Raw genomic sequence first — 14,329 nt, 5'->3', positions numbered from 1 at the left:
TCTGCCAGCTCTTGATTTGAATACATGTCGCACAGTCTAACTCCTACACAACACTGAATGTAACCTTCGCCTCGGAATGAACTGTCAGAGTGCCCTCTTAATGTCTCCTTTGACGGCAATGACCTGCGGAAAGAAAAACGTTGCGGTGAATTTCAATGTTGTGAAGGCCATAACTCGGAAATAAAGCATTTCCGGACACATGTTGTAATGAACTATTTTGATTGTCTACATGTGGGAAATATGTACCTGAAATTATGCCCCGTATTTTTAAACACCCTGTATACTGCAGGGTTGTTCTTCTGCAACCAGTACTGACGATTTTAATTTACTTCTTTTGTGGTTTATGGATGGACAGTATAGAAGACTGTGTTCCAGATCTTCATCATAATTATTACACCACAGACAAGTAAGAGTATCAGAAAGGTGAAATCGGTGTAGGTACAATTGTGACAATGTAACCTGTTCTGGCTCTTGTTAAAAAATGTTTGAATATGTCTGGGCACGTTTTTGTACATTTCCAGGTATACTTTTCACTTTTCTTCTTAAGAAGGAGCAAAATCATTTCAACTGCAGTCAACTGAAACCCCGTCAGCTTCCATGCGTACCATTACACCGATTGCTTTACATGGGCCCTCCCCATCATTTACCACAGGCTCAATTGACTGCAGTGGCCGAGACGCGAACCTGCGATCTTAGGCACAATATGCTGGGCAGACATATCTTGTGTACCTTAAACCGCACGGCTAACGAACCCAAACACGAATTTACCCGATTATGCAGGTATACGAACCCCTGAATAAGAGTTAGACATTTGCGTGCGATAGTGGGATAATTCTAAGGGTTAAAAGGTACGCGAAAACGCATCCTTGCAAAGGGAGTTCGGGGCTGAGAGAAACTGAATATGTGAGCTCCAAGCCTGTTGGCCACTTGTCTCACTCCAGGTTCCGTTGTTCCACTGAAGGAGCTCTAGAAAATTTTGAAGGGGAAAAGCCAAAAATGGACGTAACCTCGTAGGTACCATATACGGTGGGGGGGGGGAGATGCACTCGAAAAGCTGACTACAGGATGGAGAAAGAAATGGCAGAAGGTTTAAATCTGCACATTAAAAGAAACTTTGTCCTTCCGCATTGCAAGTGGATTCGAGTAAACTCTCACACTTATCTAATAAAACTGTTTTAAGCGAAAACGTTTTGGTTAAACATGTGTGATTAATATAGGAATGCTGCACACTTGTATTCACGACTACATAAAACGGTATGCAGCATGTTTAAGCAAGTTTAAACATGATTGAGCGAAGTGCAAAAATGATGTATAGCACGATTAAGCTAGTTTAAGCATGATTGAGAATTCAACCACGTTCAACTCTGCTGTAAGGGAATTTAAAGTGTAGTCAACAGGAAATTTTGTTATAAAGATTTATCGTCACTGGTGTACAATGTCGCAAATGTAGCGGTTTTCTCGCTAGATGTGTATTTCTATGCTAATTTAACATGGGTAAAATATACTAAATTTGTATTATCAACATATGGATACAGCAGTTTTCGTAACCTTCAAAGCGGCAAAATATTATATGTTTACATTGTTAATGTTTCAATTATTTAGTGACTCCTTAACCGCATCATAGCGGGTTTCCTAGAATCATGTTGGCTGCACTGCTGGTTTAGTACGTGTGTATGAAATCTGTTGTTAATTTCGTTTCAGTACGTAGTATTTTATGTTTGTTCAGCGATTGTTGTGAGATCGCACAAATTAGAGAAAAAATAATTTGTGGAGGTGTTTTGATGCTTAAGACTTTGCGTGAAAAGACTGAATTTGGGGCGAGTTAGCTGTACACAAGTTTCATTGTGTTAACATCGCCCTTTAATGTGCCTTTCTAGGTTAGAATTTGAGTGGAATTACAATGTTATAACAACAAAAACTGCCGCTAATGTAAGCACAGTAAAGGAATCAATAGGAATGGCTTGTGTTGGATGTGACAACACAATGATATCATTTCTGAAATCAGTGCACACATTGGATTCTGCAAAAGATTTTCTTGTGTCTCACGGAATCGTAAGAGATAGTACAAAATGCCAGTCGTGTGGTAACAGGTGTAAGTTGAAATTTAAGGCAGGGTCGTCAGGTCTGCACTTTAGATGTGACAAGCGTCATGGAAAACGAAAAAGATGTCACTTCATGAGAACAGCTAGGAGAAATACTTTCGTAGGGGAAACTAAACTAACAGTGGACCAAATTTTGAAATTCTGTGCATTATGGTGCTTATTACCGAACCCTAGACACAGACTACTTATTGAAGAGGCAGAAATGTCAGCCACCACAGCTGTAGACTGGTCTCAATATTGTCGTGAAGTTTGCTTGGGCTGGGCGTATGAAAACAGACGGCAAATAGGTGGTCCAGGTACAATTGTGGAAATAGATGTGAATGAATTCGGTTACCAGCTATACAACAGCGGAGAACTTATCGAGGGTCGGTGGATATTTGGTGGAGTGGAACGCGCCAACGCTAGAAAATTTTTTGTGGTACCAGTAGAGAACATAGATACAGAAACTTTAGTAAACATAATCATACAGTGGATTTTCCCAGGTACTACAATCGTCTCCGATTGCTGGAAGGCCTGTAGTTCCCTGGGAAAAGAAAGTTTTTTTCATCTTCGTGTGAAACACTCCGTGGAGTTTTTCGATACTGCGGAGAAGGGCGAAATTCAGATGGAAAATGCGAGGTTGCTGACAGACAGTGACGTAACTGTGCACACGAAAAATATAAAAAGGAAGTGGCTGGCCCTTAAAAAATCAATTCCAGTGTTTGGACGTAAAAAGCGAAATTTTCAGGGATATTTTGCCGAGTTCATGTTCAAGACAAACTTCCCCAGGTCTCGCAGGATATGTGAATTTTTCAAGAGGGCTGCTGTGCAGTATCCCCCTGAACATTAAATTGGTGAGTTCAAACATCCATTTCACGAATACTATTATAACTATTGTTATGAAATACTGTAGCCTTGACAGTGACAATATGGCTCTCCACAGACCTCAGCTTATCTAGGCTATGACTGGTGAAAAAAAAATTATTTAGGTTAAACTAGCGTTAAGTAGTTCCGATGATTTCGGAAGTGAAAATGGTTGAATTTATGAGAGATTTTTTTTTGTCCAGATGCAGTTGATTGTATATGCAAGGCATAATAAAAGCCTAAACTAACCAAACCTACAATGAAAGAGTAATGGAACGGAGAAAAATTCTCTCCGGCACCGGGATTTGAACCCGGGTTTTCAGCTCTACGTGCTGATGCTTTATCCACTAAGCCACACCGGATACTACCCCGGCGTCGGACAGAATCGTCTCAGATTAAGCTCCAACTCTTGGGTTCCCTCTAGTGGCCGCCCTCTGTACTACGTCATAGATGTCTATGAACGTAGGACTGAAGTCCACATATGTGCTGAGGTGCACTCGTTATGAGTGACTAGTTGGCCGGGATCCGACGGAATAAGCGCCGTCTTAAATCACGAAGTGATTTACGCATATCATATATATTATTTTAATGTACCGAAGTACATAAGATATTTCCATGCAGATATTCTGAGTCATCACACGATGAAAGAGTAATGGAACGGAGAAAAATTCTCTCCGGTGCGGGATTTGAACCCGGGTTTTCAGCTCTACGTGCTGATGCTTTATCCACTAAACCACACTGGATACCACCCCGGCGTCGGACAGAATAGTCTCAGATTAAGCTCCAACTCTTGGGTTCCCTCTAGTAGCCGCCCTCTATACTACGTCATAGATGTCTATGAACGTAGGACTGAAGTCCACATATGTGCTGAGGTGCACTCGTTATGAGTGACTAGTTGGCCGGGATCCGACGGAATAAGCGCCGTCTTAAATCACGCAATGATTTACGCGTATCATATATATATTATTTTAATGTACCGAAGTACATATGATATTTCCATGCAGATATTCTGAGTCATCACACGATGAAAGAGTAACGGAGAGAATTTTTCTCCGTTCCATTACTCTTTCATCGTGTGATGACGCAGAATATCTGCATGGAAATATCATATGTACTTCGGTACATTAAAATAATATATAACCAAACCTAAATTGAATAATTTCAAGGGAAAAATTGTTCCGGGGCCGGGTATCGATCCCGGGTCCTCTGGTTCAACGTACCAGTGCTCTCCCAACTGAGCTATCTGGGAACTCCACCCGACACCGTCTCAACTTTTCCCTTTATATCCACACAACTCACGTGGGCTGACGAAACGCCAGAGACCCAACTAGAGTGCACACAAACTCGGTGTGACTTGGAATTGTGGTTTGAACGTACCAGCGCTCTCCCAACTGAGCCCAGCTCAGTTGGGAGAGCACTGGTACGTTCAACCAGAGGTCCCGGGATCGATACCCGGCCCCGGAACAATTTTTCCCTTGAAATTATTCAAATCTGCTTTACAGGAAGCTTCACCTGAAAGACTAGATTTGCGCAAACCTAACTTGTCACAGATTCATATATACAAGGTGTTTAAACTGGGAAGGGAACTGTCTTAGCGCTAGTTTAGTCAAATATTTAATATTCATATTTTGTATATAACGATTGCTGAAGACTGGCCAGCATTTGCTTCGAATTGGCGGAGGAAATTTACCCAGCCAGAAATTGAACCTGGAACCGCTGGTTTGTAGTTAGACATGCTGATCTTGATGGTGGACGTAAGATTAATTTAGTTCTTGTGTAGGGGAAGACTTTGAATTCTGTTTATATAATTTAGAACATTACATGAGATACAAGATACCTGGTGTTAATAACCATTATTGTTCATAGAGCTTTAAACAAGTTACTAGCTAAGAGAGTGTCAAGATAGCTTGTGGGGAAATTCATCTCTAATATGTGTGTGATGTGACAGTTTGTGCTAATTCCTTTACTTGCAAGTTTCGATTGTGATTGTTCAGCCAGGTACTGTCTCTGGTGTACAGGATGGCAGAACCTCATCCATACTACCAACTCCGGCATCGCGTGAAGTTTTTGGAGAATTAAATGGAATCACTTATTGAAGATCTCCAATTCTGCAATCATAGGACGGTGGACGAGCAGTCCAAAATCCTCGTAGGAGCTAGTAGGGTGCAGGAAGAAGAGGAAATTTCCATGAACTCGAGAAAAATTAGTGATTGGAGTGCCACCTGACACTGGTGCCTGGAAGCTGTAAGTGGTGAGCTTTGCCATGCTTATAAGTAATGAATAGGACCAAAACTATTAATACTCAATAAAATACAAATAAAAGTGTTGTATGAAATTGAAATAATACCCTAAACCTCTGGAAATTGTTCTTTAAATTTTGTTTATATATTTGATAATTTTAAAGATACAGTGGAAGGACTGTGACGTCATTGATTAATATAGTTTTATCAATACGGCAGCCACATTGGATTAAGTATACCATGCGTTTTTTTTTTTAAAGCAAAACGTAAAGCGCTGCAGCAAGACCGTTCTTTTATTACATTTGCTTCACCGTCGCTGCAGCAGCGCTGTAGCAACCGTGCAGCAAATCAAAACTTCGCTTTACGAGTTTGCTGCACGATCCATCATGGCAGAATGCATGTTTTGGTCTTTTGCAATGTTTATTATTCGATGAAAGAGTAATGGAACGGAGAAAAATTCTCTCCGGCGCCGGGATTTGAACCCGGGTTTTCAGCTCTACGTGCTGATGCTTTATCCACTAAGTCACACCGGATACAACTCCGACGCCGGTTAGAATCGTCTCAGATTAAGCTCCAACTCTTGGGTTCCCTTTAGTGGCCGCCCTCTGCACTACGTCATAGATGTCTATGAACGCAGGACCGAAGTCCACACATGTGCTGAGGTGCACTCGATATGAGTGACTAGTTGGCCGGGATCCGGCGGAATAAGCGCAGTCTTAAACTAGTCACTCATATCGAGTGCACCTCAGCACATGTGTGGACTTCGGTCCTGCGTTCATAGACATCTATGACGTAGTGCAGAGGGCGGCCACTAGAGGGAACCCAAGAGTAGGAGCTTAATCTGAGACGATTCTAACCGGCGTCGGCGTTGTATCCGGTGTGACTTAGTGGATAAAGCATCAGCACGTAGAGCTGAAAACCCGGGTTCAAATCCCGGCGCCGGAGAGAATTTTTCTCCGTTCCATTACTCTTTCATCGTATGATGACGCAGAATATCTGCATGGAAATATCATATGTACTTCGGTACAGTAAAATAATATAAATGTTTATTATTGTCAAAATCATCTAGTAATAACAATTCTATGTCATTATCATGGAAGTCGAAACTATTTAACATGTTCGGTTCTTTTACGGTTACATTTATTACTGCAGTAATAGAAGCTAATATTAATTGTCCACCATTTTGCAGTCAGTTGACCTAATTGCGTTTTTTTCTACCCTCATTTTGCTGCAGCAAATACATGAAGCGCTTTAAAAAAACGCACGGATAGTCGCCATTTTCATAATAAATTTTATGAAACCTATGGGATATAAAACACACAAATTTACCAAATTTTATGGAGGTACGCCCCCTGAACTTCCAAATATTCACTGCATCAACAAAATTTCCAAACATCATATACCATAACATAAAAAAACATACATCACAAAAGAAAACACAAAAAGAATTCTGTGGTTTTCATAAAATTTTTTTACGAAAGTGGCGACAATATGAAATTACTCCAATATGGCCACCGTATAGGGTACAAAAATGTTCACGTCATCAACCATAAAGTCATGGCCATCCATTTTACACAAGAAATTAAGAGAAATTGATCAGCCACAAACAAAATTCAAAATCACAGACATAATAACAAACTTTATTAATATTTAAATGAAACTTCAGAACACACGACTTCCAATGTACACTAAATGATGCATCTACACATAAATCAATGCAGTGTTCTGTTGAATACAAAAACATCTAACAATCAAACCATATAATTTTTGTAGTAGCTGTCCTCTTTCCACAAACAACACAAATCAGTAAGGATAATTTCATTTCTCAGATCACTTGCAAATCTTTACCTTACACTTCACTCCACAAACTACAGGAACCTTCACACATTATGTTGCAATAATTCCACAGAGCCTAGGAACAGTGAAACATTCAGCACACTCCTCAAATTACGAGACAAACTAAACCAATTAATCAGTCAATCACACGCTATGTCCAGCTCTGAACAAACGAACTTTCAAATATCAAAATGGCTATGATATACCACAGAACTCCAACTTGCTCTCAGTCTATCGATTACAATACCGTCACCTTATGACGTAATAACTTATGTCACTAATGACATTTAATTTCCACTATATCTTTAAAACTGTCATATATATCTGTAGAAGACATTGTAGCCCAGAAGTATTGGAGAGAACGAATGCTAATGGCTTCATTGCTAGATGCAAGGCATTGAAACAACAACATATATTTATGCAATGCATATAGGTATGTATGTATGTATGTATGTATGTATCCATCCAATGCCTACCCACTTCACTTTACGTGATTCGGATTCTGCATATTGCGGATAGTTGGCAGGACTATGACCCATTTTCTAGTTGCACACCACTTCGGCGGGCCATGGTGTTAATGATGTGTATCTGTGAAGAGTTATATCGTGTACTAGGGTGAATGTATGTGTAAGTGTAGTGTATGGAATGAGCGATGAGGAAGGGAGAGTGGGAAACCTGTTGCTGGCACATAGCCTAATTTCTGTCAAATAGCACTAAAGGGGCCGCGAGGCTTAACGTCTCCGTCCGAAGGACAAATCACTGTCAACGGTGGCATATGCCTTCTCTTCATATGCACTGTGAAGAGATTTGGGATTTAACCCAGGCATATTGGTGCACAATCTAGTGATTTAGTAGTTGTGCACTGCCATCGCTCCTAGTCCTGAGGTAGAAATTTTACATGAAAATTTCTAATCCCGCCAAGGATCGAACCCGGGCTGGCTAGTCTGGAGGTAGACACACTACCATAGAGCTAACTCAGTAGACCAAGTAAACAGTTCGGATGGTTTTGTTGGAGCAAGGAGTGAGATCTAATTGAAATGAAGATGTTTTCTAGCCCTCTCCTTAGGAGTTTGGCCTGATTGTGTTTGTTTCTAAAATAAATATTATTTGTTTGTTATGGCTCTGGATTTTGGGTTTCTTCCACTTTCCAATAGTGTTTCAATAGCATTTGTTAACTGGGTTAGCATATCTCCTTGGAATGCTTGAGTTATGCATTCGCACTTAATGTCTTAGTTCTCGTCTAAAATGTCTTTTAGATTTTTCTGCTAGTTCTGCCTCTGTACAGAAATATAATAAATGATTAGGTATGAAATAGTTTTCCTTAGTGTAGAAATCTTGTAGTTATTTATTATTGTTTAGTCAACTGTCCGAAGACAGGTTTGAAGCTCATAAGTAACACCAATAAGGCATCACTCATGAGGTAACTAGGCCAGGAGATAATGAGGTAGGATGGCCAGTTCCTTTCCCCCTAGTTATTTATTAATGGAGAAAAATTTTCTCCGGCATCGGAGATCGAATTCGGGTCCTCAGTTCTACACACCAAGCGCTCTAACCACTGAGCTACGCACAGCACCAGATCGAATCTCTCACCTTTGGTATTCTTCCTTGGTGCATAGAACCGAGGACCTGGGTTCGATCCCTGGCGCTGGAGCGAATTTTTCTTCATAACATAATTCTATACAACCAAAAAATTAACCTTTACATAGATTATTCACCAACAGTGCATTTATACTGTGAGGCCTGGCCACAGAGTCACTCAAATGAGTGCGCTGTTTGTGTGATTTTTTTTCTTATAGTTATTTATTTAGTAACGTACACCACATTTTCTGTTGTAGTTATAACATTTTTTTCTTATAGTTATTTATTTAGCACAGTACACCACATTTTCTGTTGCAGTTATAATTTTTTTAGTAAAATACACCACATTTTCTGCTATAGTTGTAACTTTTTTATGGTTGTTTATTTAGCACAGTACACCACATTTTCTGCTATAGTTGTAACTTTTTTCTTATTATTTATTTAGTAAAGTACACCACATTTTCTGTTGTAATTTTAATCTTTTTTATATAGATATTTTCATTTCAATTTCACAGGTATCAGGTGATTATCAATAAGCTTGCTTCTCTACAGTACCAATACCTTCTACAAGAAACAGTAGTCCCGGAAATTGTTCGAGATTATTGTGAAAAAGTATGGGATGTAACCAGAACAGTTGAAATTCCTGAAAGAAATGGAATTGGATGAATATTGCAAGTGAATTCTCTAATGTGATACTGCTCTCGGCATCAATTGGTGTTGCTGTTGGGAAGAATACGAGTCAAATAATGGTGGATCCTTGTATTACTGTTATAAGAAATATTTTTCAGTAGTACTTCTTGCGGGCATGTAGCACATATGGGCGAATCCAGAAATGCATATAGAGTGTTAGTTGGGAGGCCAGAGGGGAAAAGACCTTTGGGGAGGCCGAGACGTAGATGGGAAGATAGTATTAAAATGGATTTGAGGGAGGTGGGATATGATGGTAGAGACTGGATTCATCTTGCTCAGGATAGGGACCAATGGCGGACTTATGTGAGGGCGGCAATAAACCTCCAGGTTCCTTAAAAGCAAGTAAGTAAGTAAGTACTTCTTGCTCTGACAGATGGCATTTGCTTTTTTCTTGCAATTGACATTAAAGAATCTGGTAAATCAGTCAATTCTAATGATTTTAAAGATTCAAATATAGATAGGAGGTTAACATGAATCAGTTGAAAATGCTGAAAAATTCAGATCTATCTAAGAATGAGTATGGGAAAAAAAATTATATTTTTAATAATACATTTTATATGAAAATAGATCTATAGTACCATACTGTAGTTATTAGAGTTGTTTGCATTTGCATAGTTTTGTCAAAAGAGAGATGTCATTCCTTTCCAGAATAGTCTTATATCATGATTTCTCAGTATTTTTCATTCTTCTGCTTAATACTAAATTATGTCATGACTTTTTTTACTTATTTATGCATTATCAACCATTGTATTGTTTATAAAAAAAAAAAAAAAAGGTATCCCCGTAACATACCATGAAGGCATTTGGGGGGCATAGAGGTAGAGCCCCATGCTTTCCATGACCTCGGCACTAGAATGAGGTGGTGTGGTCGGCACCACGCTCTGACCGCCTTTTACCCCCAGGAAAGACCCGGTACTCAATTTTATAGGAGGCTGAGTGAACTTCGGGGCCATTCTGAAAGTTTGGCAACGAGAAAAAATCCTGTCACCACCTGGGATCGAACCCCGGACCTTCCAGTCCGTAGCCAGCTGCTCTACCAACTGAGCTACCCGGCCGCCATTGTATTGTTTATGGCTTATTTAAACCTGGAAAATCCTATTTTGAATATAAATGCCAATATTGTTAATTGAATTGTAAATAAATAATTATTCAAAGTTCAGCACCATTGAACATTTTTTATTTTATCTGAATACATTATAAGCAATACAGTAAAACCTCAGTTAATCAAATATCTGTAAACAGAAAACTGATTTAATTGAAATGTATGTATATATGTATTTATTCACACTGCAATGGGTACATACCCAGTGGCAGTGGTAACTAATTACACTCAATAAAGACAATAATAAACACAATTAATAAAAAATAGAATTAATAATTATACTAATAATTAATACTAACAATAATTAATAATAATAATAATAATAATAATAATAACAGGGAACATCCTAAATTAAATGAAGCACGATCAGTTAAAATAACATTTAAAGTAAATCTAATTTGTACCTTAAACCTATGTTCGAACTAAAACCCACGAGTATGATATGTTCATATCTGCACAAGTACCTTTCAACATTACACTCATTTCGCTGTCAACTCACTCACTGCAATGGAACTACGACATATTTCACTGATTCTATCCTGATTTCACTAACACTTCAAAAACATTTCACTGTTCAAATACTTTGCACTGCCACTATAAACTATAAAGCTTCACTGACAGGAACACGTTTCACTTACTCGACACACTTCACTGACACAACATAATTCATCACTGATAGAACACTTCAATAACAAAATATCAGTTACACCATTTAAATACTGTGTATAATTATCGTCTATTAGTAAAGTCCTTAAGCTTATTTTTAAATACATTTTTGGTTGTTGGTAAAGCCTTTAGTAAGTCTGCAGGTAAAGCATTCCCACCATTGTGTAAGCTGTGTAATTGAATTTTTATGAAGAATTTTAAAAGTTATGCTATGTACTGTATTTATGAAATACAAAATTTATGTATGATCAATTATTGATACATGTAATGTGGAAATGATTTCAGTTTCAATTTTACAAAAGGTTTGTTCATACAGCAAATTTGTGATGGTTTGAGAACTGTTTGCAAACTATCCCAACTTCACCTAATGCGCATGATCAGTTTGAAAACCAATTTCAAACCATCCGTGATTTGAGCTGTACGAACGCATTCCCAAACTGGTTGGAACCACTGCCGTCTAGATATGTATTTGAACTTATGACAGCAGAATCAATTAGGCTAATTAAAATATTGTGATACTTCAAATTGTTGAGAGAGATTCTCTGCTACATGGCGGGTTACACGGAAATAATAAATTCGCTGTTATTGTACCTAGAGATAATATTATGTTGAAAATAAGTTTCATTTTAGGGCCTGTCTCTTTCCTCAGATAATTCCACCAAGTCTAATTCATCGCCATTGGATATATATTCTATATTGTTATCACTATAAGTGTTTGAATCAGACATCTGAAAGAACAATTACAGGCCTAAATTAGCCTAACTTCTATTTTAAAACACTTCGGGAAAATAATTTTCTTACAATTAATCTGGAAACGACTTCAGAATAATACCTCGTAAGTACATAACCTATATGTCGTTATTTCATCATTTGTGCAAGATGTCTTTTTTATGCACTTATTTATCTACTCTTGTACCAATAAATAAAAAAACACGTTTTTAAATTGTTTTCAATTTGTACAGTCTTGCTACATAAGTACTTACACGGTATTCTGAAGTATAGTGTTAATCTTTATCAAGAGCATACTCATAATCACAAACTGTGGATTTTGTTTTGAAAGTGAACTAAATTAAAAACATTAGGCCTAACTTCGTCTATACCATATATTGGTTTTATAAATTAAATAAAACTAGCTTGACATGATTATCAAGAGAATTAAATGTTACAGCTATTGAATAAAAAATAATAGTACACTTATAACTTATGTCGTAAAACTTTAGAATGGTATGCACACTTATATATCGCTCATTTGCGATAAGAGAGGCACAACTCAAAATTTTTCATTTTTGAGATTCTTACAAAAATGAACTCCAAAAGTAGTATATTTTTATCGTGAATAACGACAAATACATGATTACATTATTTTTCTCTCAGATGGCAGATGTGTCTTTATTAAATTGTTTTAATCTAACAAAATCATTACAACAAGAAAGGCTTAATTTTAGTTGTTGCGAAGCATTCAAACTGAAACGTTTAAATCTTTTCATGAAGAGTGACATAATTTGTGTTGCGTCTTTTCATTGAACAATTTTTTTTCAGCGGCAAGGATTTATTCTGCGTTGTGTCATTATTTTATAAAAGTAACAAAGACTTATTTAACTTTCCTTATCATCAATAAGCTTACATTTAATATTGTGACGGTATTTATGATTAAAACTATTTTTAATTTAATAATTATTTAATGTTATGTCTGTCTATTTGAAAAGTATAATAACGTTTTACCTCTATTTTTTAATAGGGTTCGTAATTTTTTTTACAAGGAAATGAGTCAATTACGTTCCTATCTAATTCTAAAGCTGTCAAAACAAACATTTTTAGAAAATGATGTCTGGTAGCCGGTTACTCAAACACAACTCGAAGGTTTTTTCAATAATATTCAATATATCCCTGTAAATGAAATAAGTTTAAAATAGGCTATGTAACATGAATAATGATCTGCCTGTTATTTACAGAAAATAAGCAGGCTAGTGTAAATGATGCTGATGCAGATTCTAAATAGAATGTTTTTAACATTTTTGACTTGAAAACAACTGATGTCACTTGTTTCATTTGGCATGTGGGAGAAGCAGAAAGAGGTGACAATGAAATAGGTATCTGTGTACTTAACTTCTTGAAAGAAAAATAAAAAATGTCGGCTGAAGACATAAACATAATTTTCTATACTGATCATTGCTGAGGACTTCTGTTCTGAGGTTCATGATCTATCTGTACATGTTCACTGTATCCAAATTCCCAAATCTGAAATCCATTATCCATAAATTCTTGATAACTGGACACACTCAGGACGAAGGTGATACGCGTGTCCAAAAGTGATCCGATTTACACTCCACATCATTTTGTGTCTATTGTTAAAGCTGCAAAGAAAACAGGACGGACCTACAAAACTAAAGAAATATCCCATAAGGACTTTTTCAATATCAAGAATCTAGGAACAAATTACAAGAACGCAAATTATTTCAGGAACACAAGGAAAATCAACGAAGTAAAGGTTTTGACAGTGCATCAAAGTCATCCGTTGTCATTTTTCTACAAAACATTCTATTTCGACGAAGAATTTCAAGAAGTATAACTAAAAAAATGTTCTTCAAGAAGTAAAACCAAAACCGAGACTCCTCCAGAATTGCCACAAGTTTATAATGAAAAAAAAATAGGTATAAGTGGGAGGAAAAAGGCAAATTTACTAGATCTGATTAAACCGAATCACATTCCAAGCTTCTATAAAGAATTCTTTGAATCTCTGAAAGTGTAGAGAGGTGTTGTGAACTGTATTGAAAGTGTTGTGCTGTAGTTTATGTTTACTGGGCAATTTATTTCTAAAATAATTTTGTGTAAAGAATTTCAGATTTTGTATAATGCTTTCTCAATCTAGGTTGTTGCTATTATATTATTTTTTTAACATAATTCATAGTCATGTATTTAAAAATAGTCTTTAAATTATACGGTTACTTATAAAGTATAATTTTCATAAAAACTTATTACATTCGTTTGTCAATACAACATCTTTGTTAAAATGTAAATTTATTAATGAATGTCACAGAGCACCCTTATAATATTATTGCGTAACGACATGCCAATAAATTATTGCATTGCATTACTTTATCGAAAAATTACTTTTCTACAAACAATAATTGTGCAGTTATTGTACAATTGCAATAATTGTACAATTATTGTACGTCAGGTAAATATTCTCACTGTCATAACTAAAAACAGACTCATATTTATTTAAAAAAAGAACGACACAACTTAAAATAATTGTTGAAATTATTGAAATT

The 14,329-nt window shown here is 36.9% G+C and overlaps 2 long non-coding RNA genes across 2 annotated transcripts in view; one reads left to right on the top strand and one right to left on the bottom strand.

The window, feature by feature from the left end:
* Positions 1-14,329, bottom strand: part of LOC138691732 (uncharacterized) — a 209,704-nt gene that overhangs the window by 152,289 nt on the left and 43,086 nt on the right. The gene's annotated exons all lie outside the window — the stretch shown is intronic.
* Positions 170-13,210, top strand: LOC138691672 (uncharacterized). The gene is made up of 3 exons (XR_011329938.1): positions 170-2,935; positions 4,940-5,189; positions 9,115-13,210. It is a non-coding gene; the product is annotated as an uncharacterized lncRNA (long non-coding RNA).

The sequence above is a fragment of the Periplaneta americana genome, chromosome 2 (genome assembly GCF_040183065.1).
Source record: "Periplaneta americana isolate PAMFEO1 chromosome 2, P.americana_PAMFEO1_priV1, whole genome shotgun sequence".
Taxonomy (NCBI): Eukaryota; Metazoa; Arthropoda; class Insecta; order Blattodea; family Blattidae; genus Periplaneta; species Periplaneta americana.
The sequence above is the reverse complement of the archived record's forward strand: the minus strand, read 5'-3'. Positions and strand labels throughout refer to the sequence as shown.